This window comes from Protopterus annectens, chromosome 2.part1 (genome assembly GCF_019279795.1).
Source record: "Protopterus annectens isolate FY-2018-M chromosome 2.part1, PAN1.0, whole genome shotgun sequence".
Taxonomy (NCBI): domain Eukaryota; kingdom Metazoa; phylum Chordata; order Ceratodontiformes; family Protopteridae; genus Protopterus; species Protopterus annectens.
This window is the reverse complement of record NC_056729.1, coordinates 1495502015-1495529478: the sequence shown is the minus strand read 5'-3', so window position 1 is coordinate 1495529478 and position 27464 is coordinate 1495502015. Positions and strand designations below refer to the sequence as shown.

At 38.9% G+C, this 27464-nt stretch overlaps 1 protein-coding gene across 6 annotated transcripts in view; it reads left to right on the top strand.

Annotated features, from left to right (window-relative positions):
- Nucleotides 1-27464, top strand: part of TP73 (tumor protein p73) — a 1605115-nt gene that overhangs the window by 1453367 nt on the left and 124284 nt on the right. The window lies entirely within an intron of this gene.

Genomic DNA, 27464 nt, shown 5'->3' with positions numbered 1-27464 from the left:
CCCTTAAGCAGTTAATAATGAAATCATCAATTATACTGATTGTTATAATGACTGGAGCTTTGATAACTAGTGATGTTTCCTTTGATATTTACTTTGAAACAATTTGTAAAGAAGGCTGTGGAGTCATGAGGTTACTTTTATAAGTTGTTTCATCTAGGTCATCAGACATCTTTTTATCTAATTACATTGCACTGATTAGACCTGATATTGAATATAATGCATCCTTCTATATGTATTCTGAGCTGATTTTAGTTCACTGAATACTTTTTTTTCCTGCTGGCAACTGTGATTTACCACTTCTAAAAAGAATTTGTTTAGTCAATCAAATAGTCTCATTTGAAGTCTGTTTTTAGAAGCAGTATATACTCACCGTACACTGTCCGTAGCTTAGTGCAATCCTTGCATGTCACTGTCCATGGGCTTTTGAATGACTATATAGTCTTTAGTCAGTATTACGTTGATATTCATTCATTTGTATATTTACCATTTGATAACTGGATGATCAAGCTGGTCCAAAGCCCCATTTCAGCCGTGACCTGGATTAAAAGGTAAAAACGGATATGTGCTTAGTGCAAATACATATCAATGAACTGTGAAATTTAAATGCAGTAAATGTGAAGAAGAAAATTAGGTTTTATACAGTTGTAAAACAAAGTGCTGTGAGGTCATTGAGATTAAAATGCAATTATGTATAGCAGGCATTATTTATAAGAGGTATAAGTACTTTATGGTATACAAAACATGAGTTGTAATAACACTGCAGTAATGAATGCATTAGTGGAATGAGTGGAAGAAAGTTACAAAGAATAAGAAAACATCAATGAATGCTTGAATCAGACTTACAACAGCTACAGTGACAGACTTCTCTTAGGTGAATGAGTAGCATTTTCCTAAAGAGAACTGTTGTGAGTTGATTTCTACTGTCTGGAGGCAAAGAGTAGCAGTTAGTTGGACAAGTTTAAAAATGCTGTTTCAGAGATTTTCTTTCTTTCTTTTTCATTTCACACATTTTGTTAACCGGCATTTCCAACTGGCTTGAGTTCTGTTTACACTGAAGACCCAGAGGCACAGTCTGAGTAAGTGAATTGCTCCGAGTGATGCAGAAGGCAAATGGAAACAAAGGGAATCAAATCCAGGAGTACTTAATGAAGCACATACCAGTTCATAACCTTCATTTTCTATTCCAAACTGTCAGAAATATGGTTGTAAGTGTGAAAGGTTGTTTCAGTTTTGAATTGTTTTTGGGGTATGATATAAGGAGTAAGAGATTTGATTTGTTAAATGGAGGCAGAAATAAAAAGGACAGTTTGTAATGTGATAATTCAATAAAGATGTTTAAATGTGATGATTTAATAGAGTTGTTTAAAAAAAGAACGAGCGGTTTGTAAATACTGGAATCAAAGAGAAAGGTAGCACTTTCTATCACTGATAGGGCATTTTTGGAGTTTGAAGGATGGTCCAGTTTGAAAAATTAATAAAAGAACACATTTCATTCAGAGCTGTTTAAAAATAAGGGTCTACTTCAGAAGACTGAAAAACCAAAAGACTGAATCTGAAAAGACTGAAAATTCAAAATACTGAATGATGGAATTTGCAACTTCTCCACTGTTGTGCAGTCTTGGAGTTGGTATATATAGTTAGCAGGGGGTGTGGGGAAACAGCCCCCCAAGTGAGGGGTGCAGGGTGGTTGCCCCCTGCATTAAAAATGTGTTCAGTATTTTGAATTTTCAGTCTTTTGGGATTCAGTCTTTTGGTTTGTCAATCTTCTGAAGTAGACTCAAAAGTACTGGTGTTTTAAAGAATGTTAAAGGATATGGTGGCTGGGGTGGGGTTGACATATTCATGTTTGGGAATGAGAACATTTTTTTAAGTTAATTACCTGGCTTTACAAATAGGATGAATGGTCGGCCTTTATACGACTTTCAGATAGTTGAGAACTATATGTTCTAATAAAATATTTTAGACTGAGATTTTACATCCTGGTCCCTCCATTTGTGTATAGCACGCTGGTCGGCCAGCCACCTTTTTCTTTGGTTTATAGTTTCAAGTTCAGGTAGTTTACCCATTTTTTTTTTGGTTAATAGTTGAGAACTGTAGTGTCTGTAGTTTCAGCAAGGAGATGAAAGCAAAGGAGAGACTGAAAAGTATACTTAAGATAATTTTATGATTTTGCTGCATGTATAGCATGTCTTAATGGGTAAGAAATTTTGAGTGGAAGGGAGATGAAAAGCTAGGGCTGCCACTTTTTCAAATGCTCAAAGTGGGACATTTTTGGTACAAACATCAGATTTAGCAGGCCGAAACATACCAACGGCCAGTACAAAAGACAGAACTTCACTTTTTTGCCTAAATAAAAGCTTATTCTTGTAGCATTTTAATTGCTTATTCTGTTTCTTATAACATTTAGTTGTTTCAGATACAGAATAACTGTTTTATGCAACAATTACATAAAATATAGGAAATAATTTTGTCCTAAAATCTCAGGACATTTGCCATTTTTACAATTTGTTTGCAGGACACAACCGCCCAAAGAGGGACTGCCTCTTGCAAAGTGGGACAGGTGGTAACCCTGTGAAAGCCCCTGAGGGGTTCCAAATAAAATAAAACAAATAACCTTGAAATTATTTATTTATAAATTAATTTATGTTTGTTGATCAGGAAAGTCTAACTGGGCAATGCCCTTTTTCAGTGGAGGCCCAGGAAGAAAAGCTCCAGTACAATACTTAATATCAAATATAAAATTTACAAAACATATGTTAAATACAAAATAGGATAGGATACAAGATTTGTATATTTTTTTAAAGCAGGATTACTGCAATATGTGTATTTGTTACCAGCAGATTGTATGCCTGGAAGAAAATATGAGGATGTGTATCACTGAGTGTACTAAATTTACAGTTTTTCAGTAAACAGGTGAAGGTAATAGTAGTGTTGTTTGATACAACAGCTACAGCTATAAATAAAGATGAAACATTATAAGTATGCAAGCAGCAGCATGTAGTGTAGGACAGATTTGTAAATATAGAAAGGAAAAGTAAGGCTATGATGGAGATGAAAAAAGTCGAGGGTTTGGTGGGAGTAGGACAGCTGGTCAATAGTGATATAGGAGATCATATGTGGGATAGATTTTGGCTGGGGTGAGTAAGTTTAGGAAAGGTAGGCAGTCAGAGAACAGTGAAGTAGAAAAGATGGCGTGAGGTAGACTGAGAAAGTATTTGGTTTAGCCAGGTGAAGGACATGTGCACATCCATGACTGGTATAGATGATGCTTGTGAAGCTTTTTAAATATGGTGTATTTTTAACTAGTTTTAGGTATTTTTGTGATGCCGTTCCAGATTTTTGAGATATAGTCTGAGTATAGTGAGTCTCCTGCTGAGTTATGTGACCCAGTTATACTTAGCAAAAAGTTGTATCTGGAGCCGAGATTCTAATTTAGGCACCAAAGCTGAAGAGTGCCTTTTAGAACTGGACATTTCTCTGGTGAATGTTTGAGGTTGTATGTAGTTAGCAGTTGTGTGTATATTAAGTAGTAAGATAGCTTAAGCCAGTCTAGTTGTTTTAGAGTGTGACAATGATGTGTCCAGTAGGTGAGGTTTGGTGCAATTTTTTTTTCAATTTTATAATAACAGGATGAGTCTTTGGCTAGGTATGTGGTGTTTAAGTTAGCAAGGACTGGGGAAGCATAAAGCATTGATGGAAGCAGGCTTAGATTACTGTTTTGTGGAATCAGTAAGGTATTGTTTTGCCCTGTAGAGGGGGTCCTACTTTTAGGTGTTTTTTTTAATTGTTTGTAAAATATGTTCATCAAATTAGAGGTCGCGATCAATTATGACACCTAGTAATTTGCATGGGTTACTGTTGAGGATGTTATTTTGAAGGAGTTATTTTGTCTGGAGTATTGTTTAGGGTTGAAGAGCATGAGTTTTGTTTTACTGGGATTTTGATGTAAGTTACAGTGTTTAAGCCAAAATTCTACTGCAGAGAAAGATAATGGGTGATACGCCGCAGTTTGATTATCAATGGTGCTAAACATACAAGCTTTGAATTGTCAGGGTATTTGAATTGTGTGCATGGTGTGTGGCAGTATTAAGTGTGCTTATAAAGATGTTGAATAGAAAGGAACCTAATGTGGACCCCTATCTGACACCAACTGAAATACATTGAAAGGAGGAGACAGTTTGTTGCCATCTAACAGCTTGCTAGTTGTCATATAAATAGTTAAGGAACCAGGAAATAGAAGATTGATACAGAACTAGGAAGGCACGTTCACTGAGAAGATTTTGATGGGATACAGTGTAAAATGCCTTAGTCAGATCTAAGAATGTGGTAAAAACTGCATTAACATTGCTCCTGTGAGTGTTAATAGCACAGGTAGAGTGTACGAGGGCAGTTTATGTACTGTGGTGGGGGTGAAAGCCATGTTGGGTATTAGAGAGAAAGTCATTTGAGTTGAGGTATTGTATAGGTTGTGCATTGATACATTTTTCTAGAATTTTAAACAGAAGTGATGATATTTCGATAGGTCCTACAGCTGTTGAACTCTGTAGAAGTGTCTCCTTTATGTAATGGTATAATATAGGATTTCTTTCAGATGGATGGGACATACTTTTCTGATATAGACCCATTTATTAGGATAGATACAAGGAAAGCTACTGCATTAGTGGCTATTTTTAGGTATTGACTAGGAAGCTAATCTGCAGCTAGAGATGTGGGTTTAAGCTTGTTTATAAGTTTAATGAATGTTGACGGTATAAGCTTATTTATAAGTTTTCATATTGTGGAGGTAGGGATAGGGTGGATATTACATGACAGTGGTTGACTATGGCAAAGGGGGGGTAGCAAAAGAGAAAAAGTATTGTTATTTTTAGGAAGGACTGTACTGTCTCAATAAAGAAGGAGTTGAATTGGGTTTGAACTGAGTCTGTTGTATTGGTTGTTGAGGGTGATGGTGTGGCTGTTTGACCTGGGTACAGTATGTTTATTGTTGACCAGAATACTTTTGGAATATTTTGGTGTTTACATTTTAATTTAGAATAGCAGTTTTGTTTGTTGTGTTTTATGGAGTGCTTTGTAAATTTCTGTAGGGTATTTTGAGTCCTATTTTCCAGACATTCTTTCCAGACTTTGTCTTTTGGATATGGTCTGTTTCGTTTCTTTGGTTAACCATGGGAAAAGGTTTGGATTTGTCTGGGGCAAGATTGTTTTTAATATTTAGGAAGGTCTTTATGTGTGGAATGGCATAATCTAATGGTAAGGTTTTTAACATGTTTCACCTGGACTGAGTTAAGGTTTCATTAAGGGTATCTTTGTCAGATTTGGTTGTATTGCAGATATCATTACATATGTTTTGTCAGAAAAAAGTTCTAACTGTGTATGTGAGAAAGTAGTCACTTGTGGTATCTGGCAAACATCCAGATTTCTGAAATTTATTTAGTCTATTAGTAAGGACCCAATCAAGGATAGAGTGTCTGTTAGATTGTTTGTCATTTCTAGTGGTGGAGGTGATTAGTTGGGTAAAATTGAATAGGTTCATAGAGTCTAAAGGATTGTACTTGCTTACTTGATGACAATCTATGTTCAGGTCACTTAAGAAAACCAATACAGATTTTGTTGAACCCATTTTGAATAAAGGTTTGAAGTTCTAGATGATCAGAAGTAACTCAGAGGAGTAGAAGGTCATGCCATTTTGTGAAAAAATTAGTTGAAAAAGTATCAAAAGAGATGATAGTATACTGCCCAGTACAGAGCCATGGAGGACTCCAGCTTAAAGAATTGTTACACTGGACAGTGTGTTTGAAAAAAGACTTAAAAATGATTATTTGATAGGCAGCTGGACAAACAGAGTAAAATATTATCAGAGAAGCAGAAAAAAGGCACATTTTTTGTAGGAAAATAGAGTTGTTAACATTGGGCTTCTGGGATGGCTGCACACTGATCAATGGCATAACTTCATCTCTCTCAGGATAAAAACAGAAACTGAGGAAAAAGTGCAATAGAAAATTTTTTTTTTTTTTGGTAAAATTCATTTACTGGGTAGTAAGTACATTGTCTGGATGGCAGTAAAGACGAAATTTGGAAAACCTGAAAGAAAATCAAACAGAAAAGGTGCTAAGAAAACACTGTCTGAGAAGAATTCTGCAGCTCTTCAGCGAACAGCAGTTCAGACTTTGGCTTTTGTTCAAGAGATGCCTTCTGGTAATTAAGAGGAAAAAATGAATTAAATGTACTCAGAGGTGATAAAAATAAATGGAACATTGAAGGGATATATCACTTCAAATAACAAAAGGCTGAAAAACTACAAGAAGCTTTAGCTAGCCATTCAGATAAACAGATACAACTGCAAAAATCAGACAATGACATGAAGAAAAATCTGGCTGAATATGAGCTTTCTCAAGTAGAACTGTTTAAAAAATAGAGTTAGAAAACAGAGCACAAAGAGAAAACATATGGTTTTCTGCTGTACCAGAGAAACTAGAAGGAGCAGACTGCATTAATTTTATAGAAGCACAAATAAGCAACTGGACTGGTGTTCCACAGCAGGATTTTTTAATTGAAAGGGCACATCAAGTGTAAGCTCCAAAGCTGCCCATGAGAAAGCATACCAAGACCTAAATTTCTAAAGATGCAGTCATACCAGCAGAAGGAGCTGATCCTGACAAAACTGTGGCAGAAGGGTAAAATATTAAAAACTGGAGACAGCAAAGTATATATAGAAAAAGAGTATTCACTGTACACTAGGCAGAAAAAAATATCACAGCAGTCAGGGAATGTTGAAAGGCAGGTATAAGATTTAAGCTGCTGTATTCAGTTGTCTTCAAAAGTTTTTTTTTCCTGGAGAATTAAAGTCATGTTTTGAAGCAGAACAGGCTAAGGAGGATATAAAAAGTGTATCCAATGGGAAGTGGGTCAGCAAGCAGAAGGGGACTTGGCTTCTCATTCTTCTGACAGTAAGGTTCTTTGAGAGATGTTGCCAGTGAAACATGTTCCAATGTCCCAAAGGAAAATGCTTGAAAGACCCAAAATAGCATAGGAGTTGACTAGAAGAATCAGCAGTACCTTGACTTGAAACAGAGTATGGTGTTGGGAGATGGAGATGAACAGGAAGAAGACAAGCAACTCTGAAATTAGTGAAAAAATGGAAGACTATACAGCATCTTATCACATTTGATAAATATGGTTTTGCAAAAAAAAACGTGCCTGAAACACACTGGACTTTTGTTGACTTTGTTAAACTTGTGAGTGGACTGTAAAGTATATACCCCACTTTATATCATTAATATTTAGAAGGACTTTAAATGGCGGAATCTATCTGTAATTAAAACAATGTTTTTCTTATTATTTGTATAAAAAAATTCATGATATAAACTGTGTGTTATGTACAGTAAAGCAGTTTTGTGTAGTGAGTAGTCAGGGGTATTTTAAATGTAGGGTCTTCTTTTCAGTGACTGTTATATGTGTTAAAGATAGTGAAGTAAACAAATACTTTTTAAGTTCTAAGAAATATCAGTTTTAAAGTATAAGGGAAAAAAGGCTGGACAAAACCAAGTTAGTGTTTATATGCTGCAATCTTGGGCTGCTGGAGTGGAGTTGGGGTGTAAAAGTGTACTGATTATATTTTATGTAGAATTATGATATTTTCTCTTTTTATTTTACAAGGTGAATGTCTAGATTACTACCTTTGGCTTAAACTGTAAACAGGTGTTTTTGTAAGCATGTAGGCTTTAAAATAAGACAATGAAAACCATGAAAATGCTAAGCTTCTTACAACTCCAAAGATATTATCTTGTGTTTTTCACTGGCAAATATTCAGTGGATTGGAGATGTCTGCAGCTGAGCGCAGCTGTACATTATTTTCTGAGTGAAATTTACAAAGATTCATTACTGAGTACATTTACGTGGACACAAGCTGTTCACAAGTGCAAGCAGTTAATCTTGAGAATTCTGAGTATTCTTTGCTGAAGGAAATGCAAAATTTGAGTACAATAGCAAGCATTTCAGTGAAACAATTAAGTGTGAAATTATGGGGAGTGAAAAAGAGGTAATAACCTCCCTAGCAGCCTTAATACTTTAATGTAGTTACTAGAACAGTGTTTAATTAAATTTTATTTAAAGATAGCCAGTGCATTTTTTTCTTAAGGCTAAAAGTTAATGTTTTCTGAAAGCATATGTGCTGTTTTTCATATCTGGGTGGTAAAGATAAATAAGAAAAGAACAGACAGTAATCTGCGTAAGTGGGAGCATATGCTGTGGCATTGACTTTAGCATGGGTCAACTGTCAATTTGGGGCAATTGTTCCTTTCTGGTGAATTAAATTTAATGTTTTGAGGATGTAAATAGTTTTGTATGTTTGTTCCATGGATGGGCTATGTTATATGTACTTTTTTGTTTGAAGGCTTTCATTAAAACAAAAAGTCTTGAAAAATGTGGCATGGGTTAAAATGGAGATGAGACGAAACATGTATACAAAAGATCAGCTTACCAAACATTAGTATATGCATGCAACACCAATTTGAAAGTACACATTAAAAAAAACTGTCATGTATAACAGGTAAGAACAATAGGGTCAGTCTGTCCTCCCCTAGACAACACAGTCATTCATGCTGACTCCTGTACTAAACTTCTAGGAATTACAATTGACAACCAACTGTAATTTGACCATCACATCCAACAACCCATCAAAAAGGCCAATCAAAAACTAGGTTACTGTATAGACACAAAAAATTCTTATCTACCACCTCGAGGACCTTACTTGCTCAAGCCTATCTCCTCCCCTGCTTGCAATATGCTTCCCCTATTTTTACACATATCCAAGCAAACCTTTTAACCAAACTTAAACAAACTTATAACCAGACAACCAGATTTGCCTGTAACCTCCCTTACAAATCCCATCACTGCCTCACCAGTAAACTACACTGGCTTGAATTCCCTCAACTACTCCAACTTTCACAGGTACAGATGCCACATTCTCTTCTTTACAAACCTGCAGACTGTCCCACCCTGTCCACCCTCCTATCCCTTTACAAACCCTTGCAATCTCTCCATAGCACTGACCAACTGCTACGTAATACCTACAACCCTAAGAAAACTACAGGCAGATTACTTTATAAATGCTCCATATCTGAAACTTGGAGCAAACTCCCAACTAACATATGGTCTATCCATAGGTTCATAGGTTCATAGGTTGGTACTAGGCTATCAGCCCTAGGGCCTATACAAGCCTAGCCATAACAATTCCCTGGCTATTTCTTCCCACATTATTTACTTTCCTGGACCCCTGTCTAGCAGGGTGACTGACGTGATCCCTGGGGTGAATTTCCTTTCTCCCATCCAGTCGTCAAGGTTCCTCTTGAAGAGGTCCAAAGAGGCACTCTGCTTGACATGTATGGGCAATCTATTCCAGAGTCTGGGGAGTCTCTGGGTCAGGAACCTATCCTTCCAGCATGTTTTGTTTATTGTGATGACAAGGTTTAGATCCCTGGAGCGTGTAGCTCTGAGAAATTGGGATTTCTTTAAGTGTAGCATGTCCAACAGCTCTGGGTTTGACATGGCCTTGTATGTTAAGCAGAGATCGGCTGTAGACGATATGTGACAGAGTATAGCTGGAGTTTTTTAAGGCGGTCAGCGTAGGGCATCTGCTTTAGGCCTGTGATTCTTTTAGTGAGGTATTTCTGAGGCCTTTCCAGTTGTTGCAGATGTCTTGAGAGGTACATACCAAATGGGGCATTGTATTCTATAATGGGTCTAATGAGGGATGAGTACAGTGGGACAATGACCTCCTTTTTTCTGGATGAAAAGCCCTTCGTGATGAGGTGTGCCACATAGAAGGATTTCCTGAATGTTGTGGCGATGTGGTTATCGAAGGTGAGACCACTGTCCACCTGTGTCCCTAAGTCTCTTATCACACTTTCTGTGTTTAGTGTACTGCCACCTATATGGTAATTCATGGATACATGTTTTTCCCAAAGGGGATAACAATACATTTCTTGGCATTGAGCTTGAGCCCATGGCTCTGGCACCAAGCATCTGTTTCTGTAAGGCCCTTATTTAGAGTATCCACAACATTTGGGGATTCAATAATGGCTCCCAGTTTGCAGTCATCTGCAGACTTTGTTAGCCAGAGTCCCTTAGTGTTGACCTGTACTTCAGAGAAGTAGATGCCAAACAAGAGCAGCCCCAGGACTGAACCCTGAGGTACTCCACTTGTCACTTGTCTGGAGCTGGATTTGGAGTCGGCTACTTTTACAGTGTGGGTTCTATCAGTAAGCCATTTAGCAACCCATTGGGTGACATAGGGATTAATGCCCAACTTAGTAAGTTTATCTATGATTCCAGAGTGGGGGATGGTGTCAAAGGCCTTGGCAAGGTCTAGATAGGCTGTGTGGACCACCTTACCCTTGTCCATGGCTCTGGAGACTGATTCAAAGAAGTCAATCAGGTTCAGGAGACAAGATCGGCCCTTCACAAACCCAAACTGGGTGGGGTCCAGTGTTTGAAGGTTGCCAATGTCTTTGTTTATAAGTTCCATGATAATACGTTCCATGGCCTTGCAGATAAGGCTTGTCAGACTGATGGGATGGTAGTTTCCGGGATCCAAGGTGGATCCCCCCTTGTGGATTTGGATAACTGTAGCTCTGTGCCACTCAGTGGGCACGAAACCTGAGGTGAGGCTATGATTAAACATGACACTTAGGTGAGGTGCCAGTTCATATTGGAGTTCATGTAGTACACAGCCCGGGATGTCATCTGGTCCCATGGATGCTGTATTCTTGGCTTTAGAGAGTGCGTTTTGTACCTGTGTGGCTGTTATTACTGGAATTTGGCAATCTTCTGGTATTGAGATGGGCCATTTAGGGGGTGAGAGGGGGGTGAAGTTGGCACTGAATCGATCTGCCAGGATATTGGCAATATCCTTTGGATCAGTATATTTAATGCCATTCTGTTTTAGCTTAGAGCAGATCTGAGCATTGCCATTTAGATTCTTGACATAGTTATAGAATGCTTTGTGGTTGTCTTTGGAATCTTTGGCAATTTTATTTTCGTAACTAGCTTTGGAGGATTTTATGAGGCATCTCAGTTTCTTACTGAGGCTAGTAAGGGAGTTTTTTGCACCCTGGGATTTTCCTCTTTTCTGCAAAAGTTTCTTCCTTTTGTTGTAAAGTTAGTTTATGGCAGGGGACCACCAGATTGGCTTCCTTTTTTTGGATGAGAGCATTTTGGTTCTATTTGGGATGGCACGATTCATGCATGAGTGGATGTGCTCGTACAGTGCCTTAGTGTAGGATTCAGCAGTTGAACTTTCAGTTCCCGTCTGTATGGGTGTCATGAAGTTTGTCACTTCTGACTTGAGTAGCATGAAGTTGGCTTTGGAGAAGTTTTTTATGGTGGTTTCTTTACTGGGGGTGAGGGTGGGATGTGGATGTTAAAGGTGATTAGCTTATGGTCAGACCTGACTAACGAGGGGGTGACCATAGGTATGGAACATTGATTTCCCATGTTGGTAATGACCAGGTCTAGGATATTGGAGCCCTGGTGGGACTATGGATTAGTTGATCCAGGGCGTTGGAATTTATGAATTCCAAGAACCGCTGCAAAGGTGTTGGGACATGAGTAGTTTTCCCAGTTAATGGCAGGATAGTTAAAATCACCCAGTATTAGGGTGTTTGGTTCTATCTTAATATTTTCCAGTATGTTTAGAAAGGTGTAGTGAGAATCTTGGGGTATGGTGGGGATCTGTAGCAAGCTACAATTTGGATTGCAGTCTTACCTAGTGTTAGTTGCACTTGGAGAATTTCAGACACATTGTGTTGGCCAACTAGCCTGGTGGTGTGAATATCCTTGGTGAATATTGACACTCCTCCACCTTTAGTGTTTCGGTCCTGGTTTGGTGGCGAAAAGTGTGGTAAGAGTTGTAGCCTGGTATTGCAGGGGTGCTCTCTGGAGCCTTGAACCAGGTCTCAGTTACTGCACAGATATCGATGTTCTCCATTTTTAGGAGTGCCTCGAGAGTGCATTTTGAGGTTTAGACTTCTAGCATTGAGTAGCATTACCTTCAGATTTTGCATGCTTGTACCTGTTACGGTGGTGGTTTTGTCCTTTGAAGTTTGCCTAAAAAAGGCACTATAGGGGTGGCAAGAACCTTAGCCAGTAACCTGAATCCCAGGGGCGACAGGTGCAGACCATCTCTGGCAAAGCATCGTGGTCTGTCAATCATGTCATCCCAGGCAGACAGATACTGGATCCCCTTCGAATTACACCATAAGCTTAGCCAATTCTTGAAGTCAATCATTTTATCCTTATATTGTGGTATCATTCTGGGCGAAGGCAGGATGCTACTCAGGGCTAGGGTCATACCTGCCTGGGCCACATGATCCGAGAGCTCTTCCATGTCTCTTTTCATGTAGTCCAGGGAGGTACGTCTCAAGTCATTCACTCCAACATGGAAAATGACAGAGTCATATTTGTACTTGTTGTGGAGTGACTTGAGTGCATGCGTTATGTGGCGGATCCTGGCACCTGACAGGCAGCTGACTGTAATTTTCTCCTTATTCAACCTGGTGAGAGGGACATCAGTGTGCCGGACTATAGAGTCACCTATGACTAAAGTGTTAGGTACATTGTCTTGCCTTAGGGGCTGTTGCTGGGTGGCACACTGGTGTTGTGAACTATGTGACACATTGGTTGTGATTGGTGTTTGTTTGCATTTCAGCTTCAGAGGTCTTTGTTGCTTGGGCAGGTTACAGTTAAGGGCCTCTGCATATGTGGAGTTAGTGTTGCTATATGTGGGTGTTGGTGGTGCGGGTTGATCCTTTTTCAAAAGAGAATTGAAAAACCACCTTGCTAACTCTCCGTACTGCACCTGTCACCACCCTACCTAAGTTGCTCTCTCCCAATTGTCAGACTAAAACAATCATCCCTCATTACTTTTACATAACTTTATAATAACTACTCTTATGGTACCTTAGTTCCTTTACCTCCCTTAGGTAATTTAGTTTCCCACCACACCCCCTTTTCATAACTATTTTTCTTTCACTCTCATAACTTTCCTCCACCCTCCAGTTCCTCCCCTCTACTTTAACCCTTATATTTGATATTTCTTCTTCCTCTTTTCCTACTTGGTCTAGACATTAATGTTGTTTTTGGTGCTTATTTGTTTCTGAAAATCTCTTTTTTCTGTTTGCCCTATTTGTAAATCCACGTTTTCTACCTGTATTAATTTGTAGCTGTACTTTTTGCTGAATTTTATACTATATTTTCCACCGTGGCATGAATGTTTTGTACTTATGTATTTCATATTCATATTTCTTGTAACTTTGTTATTGTTATTATTGTTATTTTATCATTTGTTGTGGAGCTTTTCTCCTTGGGTCTTCACTGAAAATGGGCCTCCAGCCCAGTGGACTAACTCGGTTAACAAAAGACAAATAAATAAGTAAATAATGGCTCTGTTGTCCAAATTATCCTGGAACATGAATAGCCGTACAGATATAGATAAATAGGAAAAAGTATTGAATTATGTTAAGAAATTCAGAGTACACATGGCAATGCTGCAGGATACACATTTAGAAAGAAATAAGCATGTGGATTTGAAAAAGGAGAAGAATTCAGAGTGGATATTCAGCAGAAAATCAGGGACAAAGGAAGAGAGGAATAATTATAGTAATTGCTAGAGCTGCTCCAGTAGTGATAGGTGAGAAAATAAAATACAAAAATGGTAGATTTGTTTTAGTAAGGGGCTATTGGCAAGGGAGGAGGATTGCAATGGCATGTATTTATATTCCACCAGAATCTGCTATTATGGAGCATAAAAAATTGGAAGAAATAATCAGCTTTCAGCAGGGAATATTATTTATAGGCAGGGGTGAAATTTGATTTGCAATAATGAGAATATATTGTGGGACCTTGAAGGGGCAATATAACAAAAGAGGGTAGATTTCTGAAATAAATTATGAAAATCTTTGGTATGGAAGATATGAATTCAGTAGTAGGAACTCTGACAGAATTTATATATTAGTCCCCAAGGTACAGTAACTTGGCTAGTCTAGATAGAAATATATTTGACAGGAACATGTACATTTAATTAACAGCTTCAACATACATCCAGTAACTATTTCTGAACAAAGTACCAATAAAAACTAAGATATAAATGCAGGGTAATGAAGTAAAAATAAGATACGGGCACTTTCTAGGAACTTAAGGAAGGGTAGTGGAAATTTTTCAAGAGTAATTAGGGAAGATAGAAGTAGGTTCAGATCTTATAGCTAGTGACTGGAATAAAATGAAAATGGAGTTTAAAAATCAGGTTGAAATACAAGAGAAACAGAAAAAGATATGGTAAAGAAGTAACAGAAATTACTTAAATGGGATGACAAAGCTTAAAGTATTACAGAATAAGGGGAATCTCCTGTAGCAAGAAGATGTGCAAATGTAGGGTGCTAAAGAGAAAATAAGGGAATATGTGAATGATAGGTATGAGTTTAGAAAGACTGCAGTTAAGCAACTATTTTTTGATAACAACTCCAGTGCACAAAATGTTTTAGCACAACGACGTAGACAACAGAACATTGAAAGGTTTGTCAACAAACTTAGAGAACCTTTAACAAGAAAAATAACCAGAGATCCTATAGAAATTTTAGAGCTATTTGGGAGACTTTATGAAAATGTGTATAAAGCAGAGAAATGTAGCAATCAAGAAAGAGTGTACATTTTAATATTTGTGGAAAACTTAATTATGCCTAGGTTACAGGTAGATGAGGCTCAACAACTAACAGTTAAGATAGGAAGTGATGAGATAAAAACAGTGATGTATAATCAATCTTCACGAAAGTATTCCTGTAGAAGTTTGGAAATGTGGAGGGAAGAAAGTGATAAAGATCTGAAAGATTTTGTTTAACAGCATTTTAAAGGGAGGAGAAGCAGCAACATTTTGAAGAAAGCTGTAGTGGCCATGTTGCCTAAAGATGGTAAAGACAATTCAGACCCAGCTTCATATAGACCAATTTCAATTTTAAAACACAATTATAAAGCATTTATGTCTATACTAGCTATAAGAATGGCAAAGGTGTTGCCAAAATGATAGATATAGATCATTATGGTTTTGTGGAGAGGATGCAAACATTTGTTAACATGAATAATACAATGAATATTCAGAGGGAAGCAGAATGTAAGAAAAATACCTCTGTAGCTGGTGGGTTTTGATAGAGTGAAAGCATTTGATAGAGTAAGCTGTGATTCTATGAGTAGGACACTGGAACTATTTGCATTCCCCTCCCTTGTACAATAACAAGGTTAATTAGAAGGCTATATGAAGGATCATAGACAAGAATTCCTCTCAGATAAGCTGTGTTTGAACAGAGGAATCAAGCAGGGGTCTCCTCTTTTCTCTTTATTTGCTTTATCTTTAGAGCCATTGGCAAAGAAAATATGTGACTCAGAAATACAAGGATATAATTGACATGATAGTCAAGGAAATTTGGCTTTATTTGCAGATGATATTATTTTGTACGTGATAAATCCTGAAAAGGACATCTCATTATTGTTGAAAGTCTTGAAACATTTTCAAGTCTTTTTAGGATATAAAATTAATGAAGGTAAAACAAAGGCTATAGTCAAAATTATGTACCCACACACAAATTGATTCAGCAATACCCATATTTATGGAGACATAAGACAAAGTATTTAGAAGTATGGATTAAAAAGACTTCTGTTATGGCTGCTAAGGATATGTGGGAAAAGACTAAACAAAAGACAGTACAAAAACTGAAAAAAATTGGAAACTCTTATTTATAGATATGGATAGTACGAGATTATTTATTTATTTATTTACATTTGTTTACTGGGATAGTCCACTGGGCCAAGTTGAACCCATTTTCAGTGGAGGCCCAGGGAGAAAAGCTCCATAAACAAAGTATACGTATTACACAGTACATATCTAGTATATTATGTGACAGACAATAAACATAAACATTACAAATGTGAAGCATAGTACAAATTCAATACAGCACCATATAGTAGAGACCTAGAAGATAGCACAATCTGACAGTACCATGTCAGACCATATACATGTACAGCATAGTACAAATTCAATATAATACCATATGGTGGAGAACCAGTAGGTGGTACCTTCTGGGGGCCAATAGTGGATCTATACAAAACCAGTACAGACTAATGTGTAGTACATGCTGAAACATACAGTAGTTCTCTACAAAAAAACATTACAAGCTAAAGACAGTATATTTTGAAGCAGTCTGCTCATAAGGCATTTTAAGGATAAATATTAGTATTGTGTGAGACAATGAAGATGAAAGTCAATCAAGGCTGATAACATAAATGTATCGGGATACATAGAGCAAGACAGAAATGAGACAGGGAAGGGAGGAGGCAGGTGGAGAAGGGGTTCATGTTATAGGAACTACAGCCTTGGTGCAGTTGCATTGCCATAGTGAGGCAAGATGTTGTTTCAGTGGCTTTTTGAAGAGAGGGGCACTGATGATAGACCTAATTGAAGATGGGAGACTATTCCATAGTTTAGCTACAGTGAAGGAATAGTGCATTTGTCCAGCTGTGTTTGGTAGGTCTCACTACAATTAAGAACAGTTGGTTATGGGATCTGGGAGGTCTATTTGGATGATATTGTGTGAGTAATGAGGACAAGGAAGGACAATTGGTAGGTTTATAAATAAGCGTGTGTGCAGTGGATAGCTGAATGAGTGTCAATTGATGTGGTAGTTCAAGCCAGTTTAGTAGGAGTAGTGAAGAGCAGTGGTGAAAAGAATAGTTAGCATTTGTTACAAATTTTGCAATTTTATTGTAGCAAGAGGCTAGTTTGTGTTTTAGAAAGGGCTGCATATTGGTCAGGAGAGGTGCACCATACAGAATCGATGGCAGAAGAAAGGAAGAGGCAAGAGACAGTTTTACGGAGTAGTTGAAGTATTTATGTTTATAAAGAAAGGCCAGTTTTTGGTGTGTTTTTTTGATATTGGTTTGAATGTGCATTTCAAATGTCAAATATTCATCTATGATGACCCCTAACAGTTTAGTGTATGGTACAACTTCAAGTTATAGTTCTGTTTTGGGATTGGATGGTGAAACGTTCCTTGTTTAGTGTAGTGGATTTCTTGGGTTGAAAAAGAACAAGTTTAGTTTTATTTGGGTTTTGGATGAGATGGTTATTGGACATCCATAACTCTGTAGTAGTGAGGGCAACTTGTGTGAGTAGGAGAAAGTGTGATGGTGAGTTGGCAACACAGATGATTGTAGAATCATCTGCATATTAGATGACAGTTCTTTGGGTAAGAGAGGTGTGGAAGTTATTGATAAAGATGCTGAACAAAATGGGCTTTAATATGGATCCTTGTGGATCACCTTTTGTTGTGTCCAGGAAAGGAGAGAAATAAGTTTGCCATTTGGCTGATTGTTGCCTGCTAGAAGCAGCAATCATATAAGCATATAAGCAGTGAAAATGCTTTAATCCCTTTAGTCTTATATAGAAGTAAGGCCTACTTTTATCAACCCAAGGAGAAGTTGTGGACAATCATTTTAAAGAACTGAAGGAATTTATCTGGGAGAGAGAGAAAGACAGGGCAAGAATTAAGTGGGATATGTTGATCATTCCACTAGAACAAGGTGGTTTAGGTTTATCCGATTTGAAGGGATATTTTAGAGCTATGCAGTTAAGGCTCATATACATAACACAAGCAGAAGGTTATAATTCAAAGTGGAATGGGATGATGATTAAGCAATGGGAAAGTTCAACAAATAGAGATACAGTGGGATTTTGGATGAAGATCCTTAAGGAGTATAATAACAACCATACATAATATTTATAAAGTAGAAAAAGTATTCTAAGAACTGAGCCAATACGAGAATGGAGAAATGAGATTTTGCCAATAGGGGTGACTGCAAGTAAGGGTACAGACCACAGGCAAGAGGGCGTAGAATTTACTGGAGAAATCTGGCAAAGGAACCAAAATATTGAGAGCAAATAACTAATGCAGGAAAGGTAATAGAGTGGAGTGAGGTCAAAAAGACATTTGGATTGTAAACTAGAGACTACCCTCCCTACCATGGCTTAATATAGTACAGGCAAAGAGAAAGGGATAGGGGGATTTTAAGTGAAATACCTGCTCTGGTAGACTATTCAGTTAAATCTAGAACAGAAGCAGATGTTGAAAAGGGGATAATTAGTAGGGAATCTTTGGGTATTACATGATCTTTACCATCTTTAGGTATTATATTCGCCACCACTTTTTTTCCAGGATGTTGGTGCTTCTCTTCCTTTTAAAGTAGTGTTAAACAAAACCTTCTAGATCTTTATCATTTTTTCCCTCCTAGCTTCCCAACTTCTACAGGAATACCATCTATTCTTGGGGACTTTCCTATAGGATGGTTATACATTACCATTTGTATCTCATCTCCTATCCTAACTGTAAGTAACTGAGCCTCATCTAACTCTATCATATTTAATTCTTCCATAAACATTTCCATTTGTACCTTTTCTTGATTTGCATATTTCTCTGCTTTATTCAGCCTTTCCTAAAGTTTCCGAAATGTTTCTAATTCAGGTTATAGGCTCCCTAAGCTTGGTAACAACCCTTTCTACTTTCTGTTGCCTGAGTTATTATGCTGTTAGTGCTCTGGAGTTATTATCAAAAACAGTTGTTTAACAGCAATATATCTAAACTCATGCATATCATCGAGGTAATCCTATATTTTCTGTTTAGTGTTCTACAGTTGCTCCTGTTCTTGTTCTATGAGATTCCCCCTATTCTGTAATACTTTAACATTTGTCAGTCCCTCTAAATAATTCTTGTTACATCTTAATCGTCTCACTCTTTCTTTTATTCCTATTCTATTTTAAAACTCCACTTTAATTTTTATCCCACTTCCTAGCTATATTTTCAGAATACATTTCTATCTTCCCTAGTAACTCCCAAATAATTTCCACTACCCATTCCTTAAATTCCTCTTTTTTAACAGATAGGTGGTAAAATGTCATTGTCTCATTTTTATTTCATTACACTGTGTTTTTATTTTACTTATTATTGGTGAGTGATCTGAAATACTTATTGGATGAGTATCAAAACTTTCGATTAAATACAAATGTTCCCTTGAAATATATGTTCTGTTTAGCCTAGCCCAGTTTTTCTACCTTGGGGAATAATGTATAAATTCACTCTGAACTACTACTTAATTTACATCCTCAATGCCAAATATTTTCATAAATTTCTTCAAAAGTCTACCTTCTTTTGTTATTTTACCCTTCTGGACCCCCAGATATATCCTCACTGCTGCAAAATCAAATTCCAGTCCCCACCTTTAAGTTATACTCCTTGCTGAAAGCTGATTATTTCTCCCAGAATTTTTTAAACTCTATTATAGTAGGTTTGGTGGAATATAAATATATGCCAGTATAATCCTTCCCCCTTGCCAGTAGCCCCTTAACATTGCATATCTACCATTATTATATTTTTCTCTTTCTATCACTGTTGGAGGTCTTGTTGCAAATAATATAAGTACTCCCCTTTTCCTTTATCCCATATGTTCCACTGAATAACCATCCTGAAATCCTTTCTTTATCAAATTCAGATGCTCTGTTATTTCCAATTGTGTCTCCAGTAGCATAGCTATTTGCACTCTGCATTTTTTTATATAGTTCACTATTTTTCCTTTTTTTGTATACATATGTGAGACCATTTACATTTAAAGGTAATATAGAAAGTGTTGTCATTATATTAAGAAATGATTAATGCCCACCTGATGTTCTTCGTTTCCCATTGCTGCAGTCCTTACTATTGGGTATAGTCCGCGTCCAGTCGGCCCGAATACCAGAGTATAAGGCTGACGTCGGTCAGGGCGCATTAGACTGACGTCAGTACGTCAGGGTACTAATGCGCATGACCGACGTCATATCCTCAGTCTTTTTTGCCGCATGGTCCGATGCAGAAGCAGTTTTGCGAGTGCAGGTTGGCGTTCTGAAATATTTCCGAAACCGGAGTTTCAGACCGAAACAGAGTTGGCTAAGTACCCCGTTGGGGAACATTTTGGTTTTTTCTTGCCTCAGTATTTTACCGGATGTCAGAAAAGTGAATAACTGTATTTCTTGTGGGAAACAGATACCTCATAGGGATTACCATACCTTGTGTATACCTTGTTTAGGGCCTGAGCACGACGTTGTTGGTTGCCGCTCTTGTGCTAGGTTTAACAAACGCACTATTAAGAGGAGGTTAGACTGTGCCAGGTTAGTGTTTGGGAAGCGTTGCAATTATAAAATGCCGGCGGATGCTCCGACGCCCGCTTCGTCCAAGAAGCGCAAGGACAAAACAGTGAAGCCTAGGGTTGATGAACCGGCAGCCCCGGACGCCGGTTCTTTAGAAGGCTCAGTGGAGCCAGAGGTTTTGCCAGGAGTTTCCATGGAGTCTCAGGCAGAAACTTTACTGTTACAGGATGTGCCTTCTCAGGAGGTAGGCCAGGCTGAGGGGCTTCTCAGGTAACTGTTCTTCCCTCTCTTCCCAAGGTAGTTAGAGCCTCTCCTTCTGTTGCCAAAACTTCTTTGAGAGGTAGGCCTAGTTCAGCTTCAGTGGGGGCTTCTCCTAGCATTTCGGGTTCTGTACCTAAGAAACATATGCTTAAAATGGCAGAAGATTTGATTACTATGATTAGAGGTTCTATGCCCCGCCTGATAAGAGGCCTAGGGTGGAACCGGAGTTTGATAGTTTTGAACAGTGTTCAGAGGCTTCAGAGTCTTCTGGAAGACTTGCAGGAGTATCCTACTTATTCTGATTCTGATGTGGATGATTCCACTCCTACAGCTTCTCCTCCTAAGGATTTCTCATTTTCAGAGACTCTGCATTCCATGAGGGAGCACTTTAAATGGGAAGGCCAGGATTACTCTGATTCCAGGAAAAGGCTTAGGGAATTCTTGTTTTACCCCAGCATAGGCCCTTAGCTATTCCTCCTGTGTTGAATGTGGTGGAAGATGTTTTGCAGAGGCTTCCCTGAACCCTGACTCTTTGCCTCCTGCTCCTGTTAAGCCTGATAGGTATTATAGGGTGCCCAAGCTCATAAGTATTTGTTTAAGAGTCCTAGGGCGGACCCAGAAACTATTTCTCAAGGGCCTAAAGGTGTTAAGGCTTCTGTGGTTAAAAATCCTGTTCCCACTGATAAAGAGGCAAGGGCTTTGGATAGGTGGGGAAAGAAAGTGTATACTTCTTCCACTCTAGCCATGAGAGCGTTGAATTGTCAGTTTCACATGCTAAAATATCAGAATTATCTCCTTTCACAATTAAAATCTAAGGTGGATGCTTTGGCGGAAGGTATTGAGTGTAAAGAGTTGCTGGATTTGGTTCATGTGTCTGAACAAGTGGGTAAGCATTCTTTGCAATGTGGTTTTGATGCTGTACAGGCCTCCTCGAGGGTGGCTGCTACTAGTTCTGTTCTTCGCAGGCATGCCTGGTTGAAGGATCAGAATTTAGCTGAGCATGTTAAGACAAGGATTTTGGATGCTCCTTTACAGTCTGATGTGTTGTTTGGATCGCCTGTGGAAGCAGTTTTAAAGAAAATGGAGGACAAAGCTAAGTCTATGCAAACTGTTAAAGATTTTTTGCAGGTGCAGCCACCGAAGTTTAGTAGAAATTGGCCTGCTAAGGGGTGGACATATCCTGCTTATGATTCCCAGTCTAGGGGTAGGTCTAGACGTGGTAGGGGCAGGGCTCAAGGTTCTTTTAGGCCTAGAACAGGGAGTTCACCTGCTCAGACTTCTGGTGAGGGCAGGGGTCAGTCCTTTCGTAAACAGACCCAATGACCTGTCTTTTCAGCTGCCAGTAGATTCTCGTCTGGCAGCTCCTTTGGGAGGAAGACTGTCTCTTTTCAAAGAAAATTGGGATTTAATTACTCAAGACAAATGGGTGTTGGATATCATTCACCACGGTTACAGATTTTATTTCCATACAATGCCCCCTTTCAAAGGCATGCCAGACGTTCCTCCTCCACAAAGCAAGGAGGCTCACAAGCAAGTTTCTCAGTTACTCCAGATGGGGGCCATTCAGCCAGTCCCTGTATCAGAAAGGGGCCTAGGATTTTATTCTCGCCTGTTCCTAGTACCAAAGAAGGGGAACACGTGGAGACCAATTTTGGATTTATCTCTCCTCAACACTTTTCTGGACATTCCCAAGTTCAAGATGTTGACGTTACAACAGCTTTTACCTCTGCTGGGCAAAGATCACTGGATGGTAACTTTAGATCTCAAGGAAGCTTACCTTCATGTGCCTATAAGGCTAAGTTGCAGGAAGTATCTGCGGTTTCGAGCTGGAAATTCTCATTATCAGTTCTCTGCATTGCCCTTTGGCTTATCTACTGCCCAGAGTATTCACAAAGGTTCTGGCTCCAGTGATAGCTTACTTCAGGCTTCAAGGAATTCAAATCTATCCTTACTTGGACGACTGCCTGATTCTGGCTCAAGAAAAGGAAGACCTTCTACAGCATTTGGAATATGTTATAGCAGTGCTAAGATGCCTAGGGTATTCTGTGAACGAAATAAAGTCCAGTCTAGTACCCTCTCAAGACATGTGCTTTCTGGGTGTGAGACTGAATACAGCAGCCCAGATGGCCTTTTTAACCCCGGACAAACAAAAGAGTCTGTCACTTTACTTCCATCAACTATCTCATCAGTCCGTGCTGACTGCAAGGACAGTCCTTCAAGCATTAGGGTTCATGGCATCTTGTATTCTGGTGCTTCCCAATGCCAAACTGCATATGAGGAAGCTACAATGGTATCTCAAAATGTATGGACACAGCACTGCCAGGATTTGGACACTGTCATTCAAATAATACCTTGCCTTCAAAAGAATTCTTGTGGTGGGCTCAGGAATGTCACCTAAACAAGGGACTCTCTGTGACCCGGCCAGAGGCAAGTCAGATTTTAACGACAGATGCCTCGGACATTGCTTGGGGAGCTCATCTAAATGGAAAGTGGATACAAGACAAGTGGCCTGCCAGACTACAGCATCTACATATCAACATGAAGGAGATGTTAGCAGTCCAGTTTGCATTAATGGCTTTCAAGGAGTTACTTCTTCCAGGGCAGGTGTTGATTCTAACAGACAACACAACTGTCATGTGGTACATCAACAAGCAAGGGGAACACATTCTTATCCTCTATGCAGGCAAGCAATGATTTTATGGGAGACTGCGCTAAGCTTGCAACTAACTCTTCAGGCAAGGTTTCTGCCAGGAGCACAGAACTCCTTAGCAGATGTGTTAAGCAGACAAATCATGGATCCCCACGAGTGGAAACTGGATCTTCATGTATTTCAGAAATTGACAGTGTCATGGGGAACTCCAGACATAGATCTGTTCGCTTCTCCACTAAACCACCAGCTGCCAAAGTATTGCACAAAGGGGTTTCATCACACAGCTTGGAAAGTGGATGCTCTGTCTTTCAGTTGGAAAAACCTTCATGTGTATGCCTTTCCACCTCTGCCTCTTCTTCCAAAGGTACTATTAAAGGTCAGACAAGACAGGCCAAGGATGATTTTGATAGCTCCAGATTGGCCTCGGCAACACTGGTACCCACTACTACGGAGTCTGGTAAAGAAGCCTCCATGGCCTTTACCTCTGATTCCTCATCTGTTATCTCAGAAGGACGGTCATCTGCTCAATGTCAAGCTTCACTCTCTTCATCTAACAGCCTGGCATATTCTGTGTTGAAACACAGCAGGTCTCAACTTCCTCAACAAGTTTTAAATGTGATTATGGAAGCTAGAAGACCTAGTACAAGGAGAGTGTATGCAGAAAAATGGAAGAGATTTTTATTTTGGAGTACAGCAAAGAATTTGGAGATTTCTGAGCCTAATTTGAGTGTGGCTCTTCAATATCTTACTGAGTTATTGGACAAAGGTTTGTCCTTCTCTTCCATTAAGATTCATGCTGCAGCAATTTCAGCTCACTATGATTGTGACCCACCTTTGTTTTCGCATCCTTTGTTCAAGCAATTTCTTAGAGGGCAAAGAATATAAGACCCCACGTAGAGCTCCTACTCCTGCTTGGGATCTCAATTTTGTGTTGGAAAACTTACTCTACAACCTTTTGAGCCTGCAGCTACTGCTGAATTGAAATACTTGTCATGGAAGACTGCTTTTCTGTTGGCTATTACTTCTGCAAGAAGGGTGTCTGAGTTGCAGGCCCTTATGGCAGTAGAGCCCTTTTGATTTTCCATAAGGATAGGGTATCATTACGTACTAATCCTTCCTTTATGCCTAAGGTGGTTTCTAGTGTGGCTTTAAACCAAACTATTCATTTGCCTACGTTTTATGCAGACCCTCAAAATAAAGGGGAAAAGATTTTGCACACTTTAGATGTACACAGGCAATTGCGTTATTATTTAAGCAGGACTAAGGATTTTAGGCAGTCTCAGCAGTTGTTTGTTTCTTTTGCTTTGAGTTCACAGGGCAAGCCTGTGTCAAAACAAACTATTTCTAGGTGGATTGGCTTTTGCATTGCATTTTGTTATTCCCATCATGGCAAGGAGATTCCAGCTGGGATTAGGCCTCATTCCACTAGGGCTACTGCCACTTCAACAGCATTTCTAAGGGGTGGCAACTAAGGATATTTTGGAAGCAGCTACTTGGAGTTCAGTGCATACTTTCTCTAAGCATTATCACCTTCCTATCTACTCTAAGTCTAGGGCTGGTTTTGCCACAGCTGTTTTGCAAGGCATGTTGTCAGCTCCTACTTCTTTATGATTTGCCAGCCTCCCTTACCTCTGCTTTGGGATTCTACCCAATAGTAAGGACTGCAGCAATGGGAAACGAAGAACATAGTACAGTTTTGTACCTACCATAAATGTAGATGTTCGAGGATTCCATTGCTGCAGTCCAATTTACCCTCCCTCCTTCCCCTCTGTGTTTAGGGGTGGTTGTGTAGGTGAGTTTACATGCTTATATTTTTGTATATATTCTTGTATATATTGTACATGTTTTTGGTGCAGGTATTTTGGGCCTTGTCTTTTTAGGGTCTTCTGACATCTGGGGCAAGAAAAGACTGAGGATATGACGTCGGTCATGCGCATTAGTACCCTGACGTACTGACGTCAGTCTAATGCGCCCTGACCGACGTCAGCCTTATACTCTGGTATTCGGGCCGACTGGACGCGGACTATACCCAATAGTAAGGACTGCAGCAATGGAATCCTCGAACATCTACATTTATGGTAGGTACAAAACTGTACTTTATGTGTAACACATTTTTTTAATGTCTAGTGTCAGCTTTTGTGTTACATGCATACACTAATGTTTTGCTGGTTTATCTTTTATACAGTTGTTTCTGGTTGTATCCATTTGAATCTATGTCACGTCTTAAAAAACTTTTTGTTTTAGTGAAAACCCTCAAACAAAAAACACACCCAGAACACCCCTAAAACCTATTAACTTAATAGTAACACACACAACTATGCACATCTTCAAATATTTAGGTTTAACCCTCCTAATAGTAACAATTGTCCCAGGCTGACAACCACACTCACAGACTTGGATTAACCAATAAGGAAGGTCATTCATGCTAAGACACATGGTACAGCCTGTGCTTCCACTTCCACTAGCTGCTGTGTGTTTTTGTCTTATATTACGCTACAAAATGTATTTTCAGCATGTTAATAAGAGATGACTGAGAAGTTTTACCATAGGTTGTTGCATATTAGAAAGATACTACAAAACTGGTAAATGGCAGTTTGGCCCAGATGGTTTTAAGGAAGGGACTACAACAGTTTATTTTACTAGAGTTCATAGCTGCTAGATAAGACATGTAAACCAATTAAGTGTTTTTTGACAAACAGTCTACAGTCAGTTGTTAAAATGGTGACTCTGGAAGAGCCACACACTGAGTAACAAGTTTACATTTTGGAGGTGATGACTGCTACCACAAACTCTTGGTGGCAAAAAACAACCAACCAACCAAAGATAGCATGAAGAAGGATAGGTGACTAAGAGCATTTTCAGAAGGGAAGAACTGACTACTATTTACCACAAGAAGGCTAATAGAATAGGCCTGCTACTAGTGAAGGATGTCTAGCTGAATATGGTGAATGGTAGCTACTAGAATGGGCCTTTGACTAGAAACGGATGGGTAGCTGAATGTGGTGCATAGTGGTTAACAGAATATGCCTGTGACCAGTAAAGGATGGATGGCTGAATGTGGTACATGGTGGCTAATAGAGTAAGTATTTGACAAGTGAAGGATGGATGGCCGAATGTGGCACATGGTAGCCAATAGCATAAGCCTGTGACCAGTGAATGTTGGATGGCTGAATGGTGGTGCATATGGCTAACAGCATAGGCCTATGACCAGTGAAAGGTGGATAGCTGAATGTTGTGCATGGTGGCTAATACAGTAGGCATTTGACAAGTGAAAGATGGATGCCAGAATGCTGCAAATGGTGGCTAGTAGAGTAGGCCTATGACCAGAGTAGGATTCATGGTGGAATGTGGTGCATGGTGGCTAAAATAGCAAGCCAGTGACCAGTGTAGGATGGATGGCTGAATTGTAGTGCGTGTGATTAACAGTATAGGCCTTTGACAAGTGAAGGATGGATGGCTGAATGTGGTACATGGTAGCTAATAGCATAAGGCTATGACCAGTGAATGACAGATGGCTGAATGTGGAATATGATAGCTAATAGCATAGGCCTATGACTAGTGAAGGACAGATGGCTGAATGAGGTGCATGGTGGATAATGGTGTATGCCTATGACCAGTGTAGGATGGATGGCTGAATGGTGGTGCATGTGGCTAACAGAGTAGGCATGTGACAAGTAAATGACAGATGGCTGAATGAGGTGCATGGTGTCTCATAGTATTGTCCTGTGATCAGTGAAGGGCATATGGCTGAATTTGGTGCTTGGAAGTGAGCAGCTAGGATGCTAATGACACTGCATTCCCAATGGGAGACATCCTCAAACAAAATAGCTAGGTTAGTGTGCAGGGTAGTGTTTCAAGCCCATGGCCATAAACATGCTATCCTGAGTACCTGAGAAAGTGCCTTTCAGTGACTAAATATATAAGAATTGAAGTGTATGCTTAATTAGAGAAACATCACAAGTGTTGCTGAAATGAGTATTGAAATAATACATAGCGATAAGAGCAATATTAGATATGACATCTGTATCGTTCATTATAATTTGAGATCAAAGCATACATACTGCTTAAGGATGACAATACCTAAGATTCACGGAGAATGAATTATAGACAATATGCCAGCTCAGTTAGTAGCTTGAGGATTTCGTAAGCATACAACTTTTTGTACTGCATCTACTTTCCACTTATATCCATGTTTTGATTTTCTCACCCAGGGTAAAAAATAAAAGAGGAAGATGTGTCAAATGCACACCAGTCATGCACATGTATATATCTATATATATATATATATATATATATATATATATATATATATATATATATATACATAAACAATATGAA